Source organism: Molothrus ater, chromosome 1, assembly GCF_012460135.2.
Source record: "Molothrus ater isolate BHLD 08-10-18 breed brown headed cowbird chromosome 1, BPBGC_Mater_1.1, whole genome shotgun sequence".
Lineage (NCBI taxonomy): Eukaryota > Metazoa > Chordata > Aves > Passeriformes > Icteridae > Molothrus > Molothrus ater.
The window spans coordinates 68679972-68700011 of record NC_050478.2 but is presented as its reverse complement, the minus strand read 5'-3'; the positions used below and the strand labels follow the sequence as shown (position 1 = coordinate 68700011).

The 20040-nt window shown below is 36.8% G+C and overlaps 1 long non-coding RNA gene across 1 annotated transcript; it reads right to left on the bottom strand.

Moving 5' to 3' along the window:
* Positions 1 to 14758: 14758 nt before the first annotated feature.
* Positions 14759 to 19564, bottom strand: LOC118695427 (uncharacterized). The gene is made up of 4 exons (XR_004981530.1): positions 19454 to 19564; positions 17739 to 17835; positions 17135 to 17235; positions 14759 to 15425 (listed from the first exon to the last, which is right to left on the bottom strand). It is a non-coding gene; the product is annotated as an uncharacterized LOC118695427 (long non-coding RNA).
* Positions 19565 to 20040: the final 476 nt, after the last annotated feature.

The window sequence follows — 20040 nt, the reverse complement described above, 5'->3', positions numbered from 1 at the left end:
TATTTCCATTCGAAGTTTCCAGTCAAAACATGCATTATTTATAGCAGTAGAACCTTTGCCTGAATATAACACAAGAGTCTTTTGTCAGGTCTGCTACAGCCCTTAACCTGTGCTGTGCCTGCACTTTGTGGAGATACTGCTCTATGAAAGGTCTTTCCTGACAGCAAAGTAGGAAGGACAGGGAATGCAAGAATCAGTTTGTTCAAGAGGAAGCACAGTTAACACCTTAATACCTCGCTCAGAGTCCCCTCAGACTCACAGAAATTGACATTCAAAGAACCATGCACACCACCACCACCTTCTTTGCTGGATTACACAGAGAGAAAATAAAGCATACTAATTCAGATATTCCTTGAAAAATTTAGCTTGGAGTCAGAAACAGACCTGGAAGATTTCTACTATACCTTGCAGTTCAACTAGAAAATAATTGTTAGTAAACAAGGTACATTTAAAATATTTTATATTATTCAGTGATAGTTAACATGAAAGCCACATCAGACTTCCACTACTAGCTGTTCCTGAAATACCAAAGTGTGTTAACTTCTGATAAAAGACTGCTGTTCCAAGATGTCTTAAAAAGCAAACCAGAAATATGTCAAAATTATTAATTTCTGCACCAAAATTTTCTTCCTTTTCTAGAGTGCAAAGAAATAATTCTGGTAGAATTGTCATATTCAAATTGAAAGATCACTTACAAGGACATAACAAAATCCTTCACTTTACTTCAGAATAACTATGCTGTCTGGGGTTGGGATAAAGAACAGATTAGAATTTGGTTCTATAAATTATACCTTGTACATACAAGACCTATTATCAGCAGTCAGTCTTTTCAGTAAACTAATTAATGCTGAATATTTCTGCCTGCTTATAATAGGATAATAAACACACACACACACACACACAAAAGAAATAGAGCATTTATTTTGTATTCAAGGTCCCCTTTCTAATTAACTTATCAAGCTTACTATATAGCCTTCTTGAACAACAATGGGGAAAAAGAGAAAAAAAAACCCCAGCATATTAAAAATTCTAGTGGGCATGCAACTGCAGCATGTTACACCTGCAGCTCTGCTACTCCAAGCTACTCTTGCCTGTTCTCAAATGCTTGGTGCTTATGTGAAAGATGTAAAAACAGGGCAGAATGCTGCAAGAAATAATCTCTAGCCATTACTAGTAATTTAGTAAGTGGTACAGACTATTCTTCACAACACTACTGAATAAATTCCCTAGAAAAGCAGATTCCTTACAACACAATTGTCAAGGTGACACCAAAATGAAAGCTCAGTTCACTTACCAACTATTACAAGTCCCTTTGTGCTTTTTGCAAGATTGGGACTGTTGATCTGAGTTTTGGCTGAATTCCAATTTGTTTAATTAAATTCCACATAGCTACATCTCCCTCGCATCCCTTTGCTGCTGCTAAATGCTATTAAACAACCAACACATTACATCAGTGTCCTCGGGGCCCAACATCAGCAAGGATCAAAACATTTCCCCAAAGCAGGCAGTGGAAAGCCACTGGAATCCTTCAGAATAAAGTACTGCTGATGTCATAAATGAGTACTTACCACTCAAGCAATTTCAAGTTAAAGAACCATCAGACTGTTGTGCAAACAAGTTAGTACAATTCACATGGCAGTATTTTAAGGAAAGAAAACTAATTACTAATTTCCCATTAGTAATACTGTATGTACTCAGTTGCAAATGTCCAACTACTTGTTTCAGAAGAAGAGGGACAAAGTATTTATGTTTGGTATGTACCTCCAACCTTTTCTATGCCAAACGTACAACAGGAAGATGAGACTGGGGCTGCTTACCAGTTTCTTATACTGTGACAATTTTCTTCTCTTAACTTTTTTTTTCTTTAATTCTTTAGTAGAGATTCTACTTACAAATTGCCAGTAACTTCTCTCAACATAAGCCTCTAACTAACATTTTCCTGTAAATCAAGAAATCTACAATTTACCTGAAGGAAAACTTTTATCCTGTTGGTAGTAGTATATTCTTCACAATTGTGTTTCAGAGAAACAGTGCTTCTGTCTGGTAGAAAGTTGTGATATTAGGTTTTTTATCCCCATAGGTTTTTAAAACCATAGTCAAATAATAAATGTGGAGTCTTGGAGTAAAACCATTTTAAAGAGCAATTTCTATTTGGCTAAATAAAATTCAGGTATACTTAGCCACTGAATTTTTGAAGTCAAGTTTATTTGATATTATGTTTTAATAGTTTATATTTTTATTTCAACATTGGATAAGCTTATGATAATATATTCATTTTGTTATAAAAAGCAACCATTAAGAAATTTAGTGAATTTTGTTTACTGCACTGAGTGCTACAGCATCAGTGTATTTTCTTGAATCATTTATTGTTTTAGAGACTGTATTAAAAAAAAAGATAAAAGAAGAAACGACTTGTAAGGTTCACTATCAGCTTTGGCACATTTCAACTGATCCTGCCTTGAAATGTCAAACTCTTCATTTGCAAGTAAGTAGAATGCATCAGCAAGAGGTAACCAGAACAGAAATCAACATTTTCACCCTTTGGACAGGACAAATCCCAGAATCCTCTCAGCAGTGGAGTTACCACCTGTACCATATGCCATGCAAAGCACTTTGGAAAGACTACTCTTAGTGCTTTTAATTGCCACATAAGAACCATTTCTTCTTTTCTTACATATAACCCCTGGCTTTCAGCACGAAAGCCTGACAATTCCAACAACTTCTTCCTTGCTGGAATGCTTAGGGGGAATTTTAAGAACCTAAACAGTGGAAGTCCTGTTCCACTAGTAGTCGTTTGAGGGTAAAGATGTCCTGGGAATGGGTTAATGAGATTCCTGAACTCAGGTGATACTTCTTAATGTATTTTCAGAGAAGTTGTTTCTCAGGGGAAGAAGAGCAGCAAAAACTACTGCCAAACACCTCATCACCAGTGTGACGTCAGCCTGTGTGAAGGTCCAAGCTCTTCTGAATGCTGTGATAAAACAGAATTATCTCAGTGATGACTACCCCCAGCAGCAGTGAGTGAGCACTGCACAAACACAGACTGTTAATCTCAAGCTGTAGTGCTCACAATTCCAAAATAGCCAAACAATGGATCAGGGCATGAGCCATCCCTAGCAAGATCTCTGCCCAGCAGCAGAGCTAACCCCAAGCAGCTCTCCTGAGCAATTTCACTGACAGCTTGGCTGTATTCCTAAGTGAGGGATTCTACACCTAAAGTGCCTCTCCTTTTACACAAGTAAGATGATGCTTTCCACTTTTTTTTTTTCCTACTACTGCAGTAAGTTAGTGGTATTTGCACCATGTTTTCAGCAGTATTTCTATTTCACTTGTGCGACTATGGATGTATCTGTTCTTTTAAAATAAAATCTCCACAGAGACAAAAAATCTAAACTCCTACAAACAGAATTGTCCCAATTTACTTTTCCATCTTAATAGGACCTATATGCATTTAGATCCTTTGGATACAATTGCTCCAGCATGCAACCACCTAAACCAGAGCTGCACACTTTTGTGTTTGCAGATAATTCCAGCTCAGTGTAGTGAAAGCTGCAAACTGCTCTGAACTTGCATTTGTCATATATTCTACCTATTTTGCATTATGACAGAAGGACATACCTCAGAATAAAGAACTTAACTGTAACACAAATACTGTCAAGGATTCATTCTACATTAAAATGTGAGATTTGCCACACATTTACTATGGGTCAAAATCCTACCCTCAGACAGTGTAATTATCATCTGATACTAATCAAAACCTCAGTTCTTTCATATTCAGGAACACCAAATCTAGAACCTAAACCTTTGGGTTCTGGCACTTTTCCTCATGCAAGACCAGACAAGAATACAGCTGTACACAAGTTACAAGAGAATCTAATCTGTGACGTGTGGGTTAGTCTCAGCACTTGTGACCTAACATCAAACAGTGAGACTCCCAAACTTACCAATTTGTAACATCAACTTCTCTGAATTTAAGGTTTCGATTCAATAAATATTGAGGATCCATTTATTTTGGCAGCTCTCTGCAGACAAGGTAAGACACTGAAAAAATCACGTATAGGCAGATACACCTACTGTTAGCAAACTGGTGTATTACCTTCTAAATTTCCCCTGAAAAGTTAACTGTAGGCAGGCAGTAAGAAATCCTAACAGGTGAATAGCCCACACATTTAAGTGATGTTTCACATGAAATTATGATGTCTTGTAGGAATGCCTATCATTCTCCAAGAGTATAGAAGGGGACCCACAGAGAGGTCAGATTAAACAATTAAGTTGGCTAAACCTAATTTTTAGACTGATTTTTAGACTAGTAAACCATACTAGTTTAAAAACCTCATGGCTTGTGATGCCAATATTAATGGGTTTTCTCTGTTTGGGGTAGTGGTACTTGGGTGGTGGTGCTATTACATGAATACAAGCCACAAAACCCCCCAGACCTCCTTACAAGTATGCTTAATAGGAAAGCATATTTCCTTTTCCTTCACACCTAACAAAAAATTTAATTGGTTGATCTAGCAAACAAAAAAAAAACCCATTTTCATACTAAGTTTTACACAAAAGATGAAACATTTTCCCACACATTACTTTAGAACAGCACAGAACCCTTGCCATCTCTACTATCATCAGAAACACACAATTTTCAGGAAATTTTCTTGTGGTCTTTGACAGCAAAGCTACAAAAAATGTGAACCTGTCTGATTCTGTGCCATCAGAAGCTGTCATCTGCCTCTTCCAAGTCACTAATATGGCAAATATCTCAAGCAAATTTACATCCCATCTTCTACACAGCTCTAAGCTCTTGATAAGACAAAAGCCCTAAAGTAAAAGATTGTTGTGAACAGCCCAGTTACATACTCACACACATATGTTCAAGTATCAACACATGTAAAGATGCACTCTTTTCTAACTGAGTATCAATAAACAATTTCTATCTATTCATTAACTATATGAGAATACTGTATAGGTTTATAGATTACACTTTTCAGCATATTTCATCACTGTAGTTATGCCATCCTTAGTCTTGCTTACACTCAGATCTGTGTGTTATTTCTGCTCTTTACTCCTCACTTTTGAACACAGCCCACTGAATCAGTCAATAGGCTCTGTGTGGGTGCAAAGTATATGCTTGGGGACTGGGTGAGGTTTGTCTTGATTTTTCTTTCTTTTTTTTTCTTTCATTTCTTTTTTCCTTTAGTATTCTTAAATTTTATTGCGTTTTTTATACAATTTCAGAAGTAGAGGGTGTTACATTCTATTGTGCTTACAAATCTTAAGACCAACATAGACCTGAAATAATCTACGTAAGAAAAAAAAAAGCAACACAACAAAACCCCAGCCTTAATTGTATTTACCCAATTCAGGCAGTGTCTTTCACAAGTGGCAATTCCAAACATCCCAACTATTTAGGTCAGGAACATTATGAAGATAAGAACTAAATATTTTTTAAGTACAGATTTCACATACAACAAAAGAGTACTTCTAGACAGTGTTATTGTTTACTTTAATGAACACTAGTTAAGTTATTCACTTCCTGATCTTATAGACTGCCATTATAAGTTTTTGACTTATTAAAGAAAAATTCTATTCATTTCCAATGGAACCATTTTCACAGCAGAAGTGGAGCATGCAAGTGTTTATAGTATCATGATGGCTAACATGCACCTAACAGGGCAAAGCAGGCTGGTGGAAGGAGGCACATTGATAATTTGCAAGCAGCAAAATAATTGGTCCCTGTAAGAAGGACTGATTTATTACAAGTAAATGAAAAAAAATGCTTCTAAAGTAATACTGCAAAAAGAGACAAAATATCATGACAGATATTACAGAATGGCTTACTTTTAAAAGGAATTTTAGTAGCACAGGACTTAAAGAGTACAGTTCCCTGTCATTAAGTTGTATCCAATCACTAAAGAAATCGTTGTAACAAGGTCAGTAAGTCATCATTCCATTATATGAATTTCATTCATTTTTTTGTTGCAACACTTGGATAATGTTTACAATTCTGCATTTTTGCCCACCTGCCACAAAAGCTAGGAAAAAGTGTTTTAGCCTGTTTTTCCATTACCAGATATTGAAAAGCTCTAAGTGAAGAAGGAACTTTCTTTAAATTCAAGGTGTTTTATCACTTTTGATAAATGTGTTTCCAGACTTCAGTTGAGGCATCAAAAGACTTTCCAAACACAGCACTAGTTTTGTAATCAGAGCTACCATTATTATGACAGCTAAAGAACCAGAATAGATTAAGCTTTTTATTTTTTGTTATGTAAGTAATAAACCCAAGCTAATCAAACCTTCTCTCCATCAACCACTGCACACCTCAAGAAGTGAAGTCGTGGACATTAGCTTATCTTAGTTTAAATCTTTCAGCTTTAGGAAAAAAAAAAAAAACCGAAAAAAAAAAAAGAGTATTTAGTGTAAAGAGCTTAAACAGACATGAATTTAACATTTAAACATCCGATAAGGCTGCTAAGGACGTACTTGGAACATGTATTTCGGCTTTACGAGGACCAGCTAGTGCTCCCACTTATCACAAGACACGCCCTGACAACACTGCAAGAGGAGATGTGTTTAGCACTCCCAAGAATGCGATCATTTCCTCAATCCGCGGGGGCGGGGTGGGGCGGTGGAACCAAAACACAACAAGCGAAGTTGCAGACAAATCAGTGAAAAAACTGCGTAGTGAGCCTAAACCACCAAATTAAGACATAAAGATAGTGAATGAATACGTTTTTGGTTTTTTAATATAAGTTACTATCACTTGCCCCAGTACCCCTTCACACACATGCACTGATACTGTCACCTACTGGATATTTTTGTATTTATCCCATTATTGTTCCATTCATGTTCCAGCAGGGTCTATGTGGTAGTTAGATACAGAGAGAGCTGTAAAGAAGAGCCAGAAAGCAATTCCCTTAAGCAAAAAAGCCTGCACAGAGCCAAGGTCCCAACAGGAATATATGTAAATACTTGGCTTGGGTAGGAGTGCATACCTTAAAGCGTGGGATTTTGGCGTTTTTTAAAAGCCAGCAGATTTACAGAATTTCTCTGGCAGAGGGATTATTTACACTTACCAACTCTCTGAGCACAGCCAACATTTGTAGAGCCTCTCACTTGCATGTGTTTGCAAGTGCCACCATAGTGGCACAAGAGCAGCACTCACATTTGGAAAGCTTCCCACCTACCAGGAAATGAAAAGCAATAGGAAGGATGCTTTATCTTCCAAGCAAACGCCAAGTGTGTGGGAAATTCAGGAGAGTATCAGGGGATCAGCTTTTACAGCACATCCTCCAAGCCACAGCTCATTTTTCACATGATCCTGTTGCTAATGAAGCATGATCTTAGACACTGCTCTGGGCACTTAAAGGTTGCAGTCTGTTTTGCCAGTAGCAAACCTACTGTGTCTAAATTTGGCTTCAACCACAAGTCTAACCAAGATAGACTGGCCAGAACCATTTTCAAAGTGAGTTTTGATATTTTCTTCTGAATCAAAGTTCAGAGGGACAGCTTCAAGTGTATTCTAGGCCACCAACTAAAACCAAACAAATTCCAGAAAGAGGAAATGTAGCAGAACAGGAAATTTTCAAAAAGCAATAGGAAATTACATTAAGGAAAACTCATTTTAACTTATTCAAGAAAACACACAAAGAATTTTCTGTAAAGCCATCAAGGAGAACATTTAGGTCACAAATACAAAGGAAAAGAATGGCTTTCAAAAACAAAAACATCGAGAGGTGTGTTCTTAAAGGACAGGCCACCCCTTTCATTTACATTCCTACTGACAAAATCTAATTTACAATGTTCAATTTTGCATTTGTATGAAAATTCTGAAATATTAGTCTTACAGTGGAGGACCTGAATTGAACCTAATCAGGAAGAAAGAACAGACTGAAAAAATGAAACAGAATCACAGAATGGTCAGGGTTGAATAGAGGACAAGCCCCACATAAGCAAACCAATTTTCATTTTTACATCCAAAAATAAAACATGCCAATGAAAACATTTGAGTTTTAAAAAAATAATGAAAAGTGAACATATTTTAAGAATCAATCAAGTAACAATTCTCCTCAAGACAGCATTTCACTCCAGCACAATTACAAGCATCTCTCCTGTACCAGTTCTACCACTGTTATCTTTCAAGAATTAATGCATTGCATGACTACTGCATAGCCAACATTCTTTAGGTTTACCTCCAACTGTCGATGGGGAAATGAACGGGAAGAGGCTGACATCATGTCCATGAGCAGCTGTCAAGGTAGAAAATTGTATTTTCCTAGGTAATAAGTAGCTTCCTAAAACCAGTTACATGTGTTTGCTGTGGGTCACATAGCAGCATAACAAAGAATAGGAGGCAGTTCAAGATTTTTTTTTTTTTAATGAGTTTAATTTATTTTGCAGGGGTATAGACACTTATTTACTTATACACCTAAACACCATTAACAGTGCCTGGCCACACTGCCCAGATAGCCTCCCAGCAGAAGCTGTTTTGCCCATCACTCTCCTTCTCCTGTAACTTTTGAAGGCCTGTCAGTTGGCTTCTACATAAGCTAAGAATATTTAATAGAGCAAATGTCTGTCTCTGAAGACATGGCACACTTGCTACCACAGAGATTGAGAGCCATCTGTCCCAGTAGCAAGAGATGTCTATCAGCCCCCTTCACACCCAGGTTTCCTGCCAGGCATCTGCCTACTCTCCTGTGCCACCCTGAGTGATGCCACGGCTCCGGGATGCAGCACCACCCTCAAGTGTTGGAGCGCCACACTCCTGCCAAGTGACTGCCAGAGTATTTCGTTTCTTCAGCTCAGGGAAAGGTAATTTTGCCGCTAAGGACAAAGGTGGATATTCCCCATCCACTATGCTGCCAGGTCCTATAGGACAAGTTCTCCACAAGCTGTTTTATTTAAGTATTATCACAAGCATCGAATTGGCTCCCACTGTCCTGTCCACCCACTCACTGCACACCCCAAGTAGGAGGTTTCGGGAGAGCTTTAACCCAACATAGCCCGTTTCCATCCTATGTATTCACTTAACCTTATTTTCTATTCCTGTAAAATGCTCAGTTTAGAAGAAAGAAGGAAGGCTTCACTTTTTAAATATCAACAAGATGGAATGGAGCCAACAGTTCTATAGGGGGATAGAATATAAGAAAATAAAGATAGTGTAGAAAGTAATCTTTCTTACCCCTAAGGAGTTGCAGCTGGGCCAATTAGCAAAGCTTAGGAACAGGCCTGACTTTAACAGGCCATAGCTGTAACCAATGAGAAGAGTGCTATAAAAGAGTGGGTTGGCTAGTTGTAGAAGGGAACTGAAGTCAGTTGGCCACTTTGTGAAGAAGAAAGTGTCAGTGCTCTGAGGAGCTGCCCAAGAGAAACACCAAGAGTGTATGAAATTCCTGTGATAGGAGAAAACAGGTATGGAAGCCCTGCAATGAGATGACAACACAGTGCCAAGCAGATAATGCCACAAGGTACTTTTTTCTCTGTAATTCAGATATTTTTTTTTTTTTTTTGCTCTCAGAATTATGGCTTTACTATAACCATGGCAATGCAAAGTCTGTTAGAACAAATCACTTGGTTGAGTCAGAAAGAATGCCAGAGCATAAGTCACAGAGACTGGGCCTTTAACAGAGGTTCAGTGAAGTTCAAAACAAAAAGCTGAAGTAGGGAGCTTTCCAGAAAAGGAAAGGGAATGTAGTCGAGGTGGAAACCCAAGTCTATGATATTGGAAATCTTCAAATATACCTACATGTGCAAGCTGATTTTAGAAGTTTTGAGAAGACATTCCTATTTCTAATCTGGCTGTGGAGTAGCAGAAGAGAAAAAAAAAGTTTGTGGTTAAAGTCCACATCCCTCTGAACTAGCCAAGACGCCCTTTTCAGTTAACAAGGCAGGAACATAAGTAGTCTTTGTCTTTGCAGTGTTTCTATCTTTACATAGGTGTCTTCTGAACACAAATTCTAAACTAGAATCAAACATATCCTAAAGATCAATATCCCAAATGGCCATTAAAAAACCATCAGTTAAAAATTCACCTGCTTTTGTTAAATCAGGGTCACAGTTTTTGGGTTTTGCATATTCAACATAAGAGAAAAAACTATCAATAGGGGAAAAAATACCCTTTTTTCTAGAAATCCTTTTCATGTCACAAAATAATCACTCCTACACAGCACTCAATACTCAACAGTAGAGTACTATTTTTCCTCCCTGAGCAATTTACATAAGTGGTAACATGAAGAGGACATCCATGCAATTCACCTGTGTTTGCACCTGCTGGGTCAGAGAGATCTTGTTCCCTATTTCCAATGAAGGGCTTTGATGCCAGCATGTATTCCCATGGGTTTCTGGAAAGCTAACTACAAGAATGCTTCCTGTCAGAGAGGAAATGAACCCTGTCACAGCTGGCAAATCATCACCTATTCTTCCTGTGTAAGAGGTCTAAAGGGATTACATTTCTCAGTTGCTGTGTTAATTTAGGCTTTTAATGTGTTTTATCATCAGTATTTAAAGCTATTAGTTAGGAAAGATTCATACCAGTGTGGGAAAGATAAGAGCACAAAGATTCTTATCAGACCTGTATACAATGAAATACTTCAGTTTATTATGTTTCAATTATTTATTTATATTCCCCAAATGCCATGGTTTGCTGTGTTGAATTAAATTCCTAGCAGCCAATACTGCATAACGCAACACGATCATATTGGATTATTCTATTTTGATGTTTGAATGGTCTACCAAAGTTTTCTAGAATTTTTTTGTTTCTGCTATATGATCTGTTACTCTTGCAGGCCTGCAAATAGAATTTATTTAAAAAGGGGGGAAAAAAACTCCATATGAAAATTATGTATGTGCTAATATGTACGTGCTAACAAAGAGAAAATTCCTTGGAAGGGAAATGGTAAAACATTTGAAAAAGCCAATGCAGATTACAGATGTTATCCCAAATTCATTGATTTTTCTGGATTATCCCCCCCATCATCCTCAGTATACCTCAGGAATAACAGAGGAAGCACTGGCTGCTCACAAATTCAAGCACAAGTCTTTATGCTTTAAAATCACATCTTTAACACATAGTAACTTCAAAGAGAGAATGCAAGCACAAAAGTTTAAAATCCTTGTCCTGTGAAAACCAACTATAGCAGGTTTAAAGAGTGCTTACACACCTATCCGGATTATTGACCTTTCCAGCAAAAGGAAACTATGTCCTTTCAAAACACACTGTAAATAATTAAAAACTGAGTAAATACTATTCCCAAAAACATGCAATACGTTCATTTATTAGATGTAATAAACAGGATTACTCATTATTTAAACACTCTATAAGGAAATCAGAGCTATTTTAATGACATATTTGCAAAGGCAGTTCAAGTCCAGACACTCAGAAAATCAAGTATTTTAGAATACTATGGAATTAATTTATACTATGCTCAAGACTTCTACTGGTAAAAGTCTTCCTGCTAATTACTACACAAAGCAAGAATGAATCACAGAGTTATTTTATGCAATGGTATTCAAAACAAGAAAGAGGAAAAAGGGAATTTCATCCTCAGTTATTTGTATGGATCTTTCCTGCACTAGAAAAATAAAGCTAACATTGCTCAAAGAATAAAAGCCCTGAACTTGCATGAAGGAACTTAAATATTCAGGGGAGTTGTTGAAGTGTTTGATGCATAGAAGGTGCTAAATCAGTGACTTAGTAGAACCATAGGGCCTATACGGAAAAATTGTGATTTAAAGAGTGGGATTTAAGATGAAAGGCGATTCTGAAAGGCAAGTTGTGCCATTCTGAATAAATCTTTGTAATTATCTCCTCCTCTTCTCTTAAACATTTTTAATCTTTGAAAAGGAAAATCACCAGAAAAGAAAAAAAAATGTCAAGTCAACTTGATAAAGCTTTAGGCTCCATAAAGGTCTCACATGCATTACAACACAATTTTAATGAAAATCACCAAGGCAAGTCTATCAGTGAATCAGTCCTGTTAGGAATTAGTTTAATTCTTCCCAGTTAGCTACTGAACACTGATTATAGCAGCTGATAGTCACAGAAGCCACTATGTTTTTTCTTTCTTTATATAAACTACTGGATAAAATTTAGCAGCTGAAAAGTCTTGACTGCTCTCTCTCTGTAGCTTTTTGTTAACTGCTTGATCTGTAACTTAAACAGAATTACAGCCACACATTTTCAAGAAATTCACAATGGTATGTAATAATCAGCATTTTCACTACAGTTTAAAAGACTCCACTATACTCCCAATCAGTAATATTGTACACCTCCATAAAGTTTTAGATGATAAACCTGCACTATGTGGCTGAAATAATGCAATAAAATTTGGCTATATTCTTTAGCATCATTAGCACTGCCATGAATTGAGGACTTTAACTCCTATGCTCTGTCAGCAGAATGCACAAGCACAGAATGTACATGAGCACATTAATTACACACGAATGAAAAGCGTCCCTAGATTCAGTGCATTCTTAAGTCCTTTTTCTCTCATCAGAAAATAAAACTATGAGAACATTGTTTTGACTTGTAATATATAACATGATAGAAAATAAGTATTTGAAAGATGTTAAGTAAGACTTAGGTGACATTAACTAATAAGCTCATGGGGTTGGGTTGCTTGCTTATTTTATCCTCTAAAATATATACACACCTACTGCCATGTCATAAAATCTTAACTCTCAATACTGAACTGCCCTTTCTATAAACTTGAGATTGATTTTGCTGAATATATTCTACTGCTTAACACTGAACAGAATGAAGACTTCCGATTCACACATTCCAGCTGTCCTCGTAGCAAACAGGTAAGAATTATAATTTTAAACCCTCCCGTTAAGTATGGAGCCCCTGCTGTGATTCACGGGCAGGAGGACACTGGAAAGCGTTTGAAAAGTAAGAAAACAGCCCCCGATGTTGTTTATCTGCTGCCCCCTCCTGGAGGAAAACAAACAAAGCGCCACAGGACGGCCAGGAACACAGCTGGATTTCCAAGTCCAACACTTTGCTGGTAACCTCCTGACAGCAGATCTTTCTCAGTTTAAAGGAATTCCTTGAAGTTTTGCAGTATCCATAGACTCTAAAATATACTTCCCATGTGCATCTGTAATCTGGGCATAACGAGAGGGACGAAGAGAAAATGAGGCAGCTTGCTCTGGCACTCTGGAGCTGTGTGCAGGGCCCAGCCTGTGCTCTCAGTCACAGTGAGCACAGCAGGGTTATCCTCACACCCTTCTGCCACCAGCTATTCCATGTGTGCCGCAGGACACAGCACTGAGCTGGCTGTGATTCCCAACAGATCCTGTTCTGCTGTGGGGACAAGGTCTTGAGTGGAAAGAATTACGGGACACCTGCAGGCTGGGACTACAGCCAATGCCAGTTTTACGAGTTTGCACCTCAGGGGGACTGTAGGAAATGAAGAGTGTTGACATGAAGTTTGTTTTGCTGTACAAAAGTCAAGCAAAGCTCGAGTAAGAAGTAGGTATGAAAAGTTCAAGTAAATTCTTAATTTCCCTCTTCCAGAGAGAGCTCCAGAGATTCAGTCCATAATAGCTCATTTTTTCCTTCAAAACAGAGCTGTAAAAATCAGATGCCACATTTCAAATGTAACCTCAGATAAAATTTGGGTTGTCATACTCCAGCATAACTCCACAAGCAACTGTTTTAATGATGTAAAGTGCTTAACATTATACTTCTGTCACTTAAAACAGAGATAAGTTCTGTTAACTGACTACTTGATTTTAAAAAAGCCCCTAAGGCAGATGCCTATGAGCAAGGTAAATCATCAGCACATTGATCTGCTCCCTACTTACTAACAAAAATGCTCTAGTCCACTTCAGGCAATTAGACCTTTGACTAGCTGAACCCAAATTGCATTTTTGCTTTCTTTTATTATACCAATTTCGGAGAGCTACTAAAACATGCATTTCTTTCTTTCCACGTGAGCAATAACAACTTAAAATGAGGAAAGCCAGATTCAGCATAGACAATTATTTAAGTCCTAGAAAACAGTTCGGATAAAGAAGCTTTTTTTTTTTTGTGTATCATAAATTAATTCAAATCATCAAAGGTTTTTTGGGGGAAAAAGCTTTGATGATTTAAATTAATTTATGATACACAACTGTGAAAATAAGAAAGTGACTTCTCTTGTTAAACTATTGTAAAAATGTTTTCTGACAATGTAACAGACATGTACGTCCATAAACAACAACAAAAAGAGAAAACACCCCAAGGCAAATGTACATACTTAGAAGAAACTTAGAGAAAGAGATGTATTCAAGCTTCTCTACCTAAATATTAGAAAAACTATCAGAATATTTTGTAATATCAACTCGTGGACAGGTGGCTGCTAGAGATTATTATCTTCTTTATCAAAGAAAAAGAGATCTTTTCTGAATAACAGGAAAACATCAAATGCCTTCTCAAAATCTCTTAGGAAGAAAGGATACACTTGAGGTAAGGCAAAGTTTTGATACTAACTCTTACAAGTGCAGATAAGTAGAATTTTACACTAACTGATAAAATTGGTGCTTTAGTTAGTAGTCCTCTTAAAAATGCAGCCATGACCCAAAGGAATCTGTTTTTCACCTAGTTAACTTGCAGAATTCCAAGAAGTCTCACAGCATTTGTCTTGGCTCCTGAAAAAGTCTATTTCAGGGGCTGTACTTTGCTATTGCCTGTAACAAACTATAGCAGAAAACCTTAGCTGCACCTTTTGATCAGCAAATGCTTAATTTACTCCAAAGACTGGTAATATCACAAACCAAGTAGGAGGCAGCTATTTTTATTTAGGCTATCAAAGAGCAACTTTCTTACAAAAATATGTAAGTAAATCAGCAAATAAATATATGTGCCAAATATTCTGTAATTAAGAAACAAAATAGCAAGTTTTGCTATAATACCGATCATACCTACTGTACATGCTACACTTAAATTAGCTTGAATCCTTCTTTCAAGTTGCTTTTTTGTTGAAACACACAGGATTATCTTCAGGCTTTTTTATTCTCTTTCATTTGTGGGTTTATTGTTTCTTCACAATAGATTTGTTTGTGATGTCCTCTCAGTTGATGTCTGGTTTTGAATACTTGATCCCAAAATGAAGACAAAAGAGTGGTAGCAGCTCTGAAATTTTCCATTTGCTCCTTCAACTGTTCTCTGGATTGCCGTTTAAGAAATAAGCTAAGTAAACTAATTGAAAAAGAAACCCAAAATACATGATACCAATATTTTATAATACCATCAGTCATGGAAAGACTTAAAAATGAGATATGAAAATGTCAGGTGATGAAAGACAAAGCTGTAGAGAACATAAACCTTGCTCCTCATTCTGTGCTATGTTTGTGACACACACATAAAATACAGCTTCTCAAGAAAAGTAATTTGTTTGAGTTGGTTTTAGTTTGTTCATTGTTGTGCTGTTTGGGTGTTTTTTAACCTGTAGGGCAAAATTAGATGCAAGTTAAAGATAAGTAATTTTGAGGAATGAACTGCTCTGTTTTATTTTTGTGTATACTACAAATACAATCAATAGGCAAGTGATTTACAGAACTGTTTAACTGCCATTCACACACATCTTGGAAATACAGATTATCATTACTGGATGCACAGTTGCATTATAAAATTGCTAAAGTGCTGCTCAGCACAACAAAAGGTAAAAACAAAATTAGGTAAGCACAAATCATTATAATCATTAAAATGACAGCATCTGAAAAGTTACTACTGTGTTTCATGTATTTGCCATGACAATAAATATGCCTTTCTTTTTAAAAGTGAAAATGCAGGAAGGAGAAATATGATTTTCAGGTTTCTCATTTGACCTGAATCGCTTTGTTCTACCAGATTACCATGTATTTATCATATAAAAACTTTATCCTACAATGCACACTTCTAACATTCCTATCTTTTCTAAGCTTCCTCATGTAAACTTCCAGTGATCATAATACATGTCTTTTTGCATAATACAGCTACCATGCTACAAGGAGTTTATTTTCATTATGTTACAAATATCCAAAAATTGTTAAAATAACATAAAATGCTAATTATGTTATTAAGACTAATACAAAGATCAGTGAAATGTCAAACCAAGATATAGTCTTAAGAAACACAGTGCTGCATAGACTTTTAAATATATAGACCATACCTCATAAAATTAGGGGGTAAAAAGCCCATTACATGATTGAGAAGATACCCAGTGTTTGTTTCAGAGTAAATGAAATACTTTCAACCATGCAAGTATCATTTGGCACAGAATAACTTAACTTGACTCATTTTTTTGGTGCTGACATAGTTTGTATATTACTGCTTTTGTACAAGCAACAAAGTACCAAAATATCAAAAATTGTCCTTTCACCACCCTCCCAGAAGCTTACAAACAAGAGATAAAAGCTGATGTTAGCTGTTATATAAATAAATCAATCTCAAAACAGAAGTACCAACTCTGAAGATAATTTGTAAAAAGCAGAACTTGATCATGTGAGACATTTCAGCAGACAGCTGTTTACAGAAAGAAAAATTTAAAGACTTTTTCCTCACCCAGTGTCACCAAGCCTTATTTAATAATTTGCCTACACCTTTTAATGTGATGACACAGCAAGCATCAGATTACAAATACTGCTGGATTCTGGAGTCTCTAGTGACTAAGAGAAAAGGGAGGATGAATTGCCAGTTTTGTGACTGTCGCAGACATCCTTTCACTAAAAATCCTTTCTTAGGACTTTTTCCCTTCTGAGGAGCTGAGGCCTCAGAAACAAAACGTAAACAATGGTTATCTGCTGCTGTGGAATGCAGCAGGTGTGTCTGTGATTGGGCCATCTTGAATGTTTACAATTAATGGCCAACCACAGACCAGATAGCTTGGACTCTGTCCGAGCCACAGATCTTTGTTATTCATTCTTTTCTTTTCTATTCATAGCTAGCCTTCTGAGGAAACCTTTCCTTCTATTTCTTTTTAGTATAGTTATAATGTAATATATATGTATCATAATATAATAAATCAAGCCTTCTGAACATGGAGTGAACATTCTTGTCTCTTCCCTCATCCAAGAACCCCTGTGAACACTGTCACATGTGACTACGTATAGATTAAAAAATATTTGAGAATCTTATTGCTTTTTTCATGGGCTGTATTCAAGCATAAACACTTACCTGACTCTCCAATTCAGTGTGCACCAGCATGGTTTAGTCAAGATACCACCAACACATGTAAGGATGTTGTGATGGAGCTGAAGCCAGTAACTCGGAAGGGTCTGCATGTCACAGGACATAAGGAAGAAATACGTGAACTTTTATATAGCCACTGTATGGCACATTCATGGGGTATAGCAATGATATAGTAACTCAGAACATTCAGCAGTACATACTACAAAGCAAAGAGAATTTCTGGTCATTTATTTTAGTATATTAAGGTAAATTCCCAACATATTTCCTACAACATAATATAAAAGCTGGATTAAAAAACTCTAAGCCTCAACTCATTAAGGTTGCTAAGACAAGAAATAAAAATTAAATATTGTCAAAATTAAAGTTAAATTGCAAAAATCAAAGTTGCCTTGGTAACCTTAATCTCATTGTTTTTTGTATATCTACTTTGCTCTCTAAAGAATAAAGCAAGGCTAATGAAGCACTACCCATTCTACACACTGACTTTCAAAAGGATCACTGGGAGCAGAAATTTGCATACAGGCAAATCAGGCAATTGAAGATTTTGCAAGTGTACCCACCCACACAGATGAGTGCTTGGCTTTTTTACCTGTATTGAGAGCTCTCTTAATTTCTTCTTTTCTTGTGATTTTGTTTTCTTTTCAACACTCGACAAGTTTTAGGTTTCATTTTTGGAATCAAAATACCTAAGAAGTTAGAACATTAATGCCATGTTTCACATTGGGGAATTTTTATATACACATACACACACACACCAAAACCCTCTGATGCTTCAACTAATTGTCATTTGAGTAATGGCAGCAATAGTAAATGGAAGTGATTGTGCACCCTGTTAATTTAATGCTGGTTCACATGTTTGAGACTAAATCCTTCTGTTCACTTCAGACCAAACTGTGGCCCAAGTTATTCTCATTTTCTGAGAATCCCCATTATTTTACTATTTGCCCACTTTGCCATGACCCATTATCACTTTTCCTAACACACCAAATTCTACTTAAGTTCATCTCCTCATCTCGTCTTTATCTCTGGCAACAGCTCACAGGTTTTCCAGCCTCACTGGTGTTCAGCAGCCAACATCTTTTATATGCCGTCAACAATCCAGGTGCCAAAGGAAACTGGCAAGTTTTCCTAGTTCCTGTCCCTGCCTCCCTAAAACAGTCTGTCACAATTAGCTTCCTGCAGTAAGGTATTGTCATTGTTCACTGCATTTTTCAGAGACATTGAAAAAGCCAAATCTCAACAAATTTTTCCATCAGGAATGTGGCCTTTCAAATGTTCTAACAGAAGACACCTCCTGAAGAATGCGTATGTATTTCCTTCAAGCCATGGACTGTTAGGAAGGTATCCACAGTCTTGCAGGTTCTAGTTGAAAACGTGAACAGAAAGTTTTTTTTCCCCATATACCTTCTAGAAAATTGGCTGAATCATTTTGGCTGATTTGCTCATTTGACATCGTGAAATGTCCAAAAAGAAATCAGAAAGAGACTAAACCCTTGGGTAAAAATAGATCTATACTGAATATTGAACCTAGATGGTCATCATGAAGAGTATTACAATTCTGGTGTAACTCCAGTCACATTAACATAAAGTTAAAGCCAGAAAAGCTTCAGACATGAAGCATCTTTCAGCTTTGACATTCTCAGCAGTACAGCATCCCCAACCCCAGTTTAGCAACACAACAAACAACAAAATGATATGGTTATAGAGTCTTCTTTGCATGAAGCAAGGATCTCTACCTCTTGCAGATGGAAATAAAGCTTCACTGAGATGAAGCAACACTGGAAAAGAAGTGACTTGCTGCTACTAACTTAACAAGGCAGAATTTCCTTTTAAACTGACAGCTAATTATCCAACCAAGCAATAATCAATTGCCAAAATGAGCCCATCAGAAACTCAAATCAACCCAAGAAGTATTCAAAACCCCAGCATCTCATCATGTCCTTCCATCCAGATTTCCTGCACTGAATGTTGCCTTTTCTCCTCTACCTATGTAAGAGCTGCTCAGCTGCAAGCTCAATGCAGCTGCCACATCCCAGCCCACCTACTGCCTTGGAAAGATGGGGATCCTTGTTGAGTGCCCTCAAGCAAACTCTAGGAAGTTCCTAATCTTTCCTCCCTGCCCTTCAGACCACTGTTCTAATCTATCTTAATGAGTTTTAAAGCCTTCTTCCCTCAATTAAAGCAAATTTACTTGTATGTACACTTGTATTTCGCAAATATTTATCACTGAAAAAGAAAAAGAAAAAAGAAAAAGAACTGCAAAAAAATCTCACATCTTGCATTCAGTACAGCTAGAAACAGTACCTATGCTTACACAGATGCTTGCAGACCTTGATCCATTCCTTAGCTGTATTAAAAGCCATAGCAGTATTAAAAGCCATAGCAGTTGCAGTAGCTTAAAACCAGAGAAAACACGTTGATCTAAAATAGAAGAAAGACATTTATCCACATTAAAGTTATTAACATAAATGTTCAGACTGAACTCCTATGTAGTTTTAAAGTATTTTGTGGTTATTTAGGCAATATGAGGCCAAATTTGGCTGAGATGCACAGCATTTAAGAAGAAAGAGTAATTATTTATTATGATGACATAATTTGACCATGGGGGCTCTGGCAGCAAATCCAAGGTTAGCTCAGCTTTAAGAATGCCTAGTGAACTCAAAGTGTCAAAACAGAACAAAAACCAAAACATGATAACAAGGAGCTCTTAAAGATTTCAAACCACAATTAAAAATGAGTTAGCAAAATATGCACTTGAAGTGGAATTATTTTGTTGTAAATTATGGAGCATATGAAAAATATTGAAGGAACAGATATCTCAGAATACCCAAGCTTCAAGGATTATTTTTAGTGGCAGACACAACACACTTTACGTGTCCATTTTCTTCTAA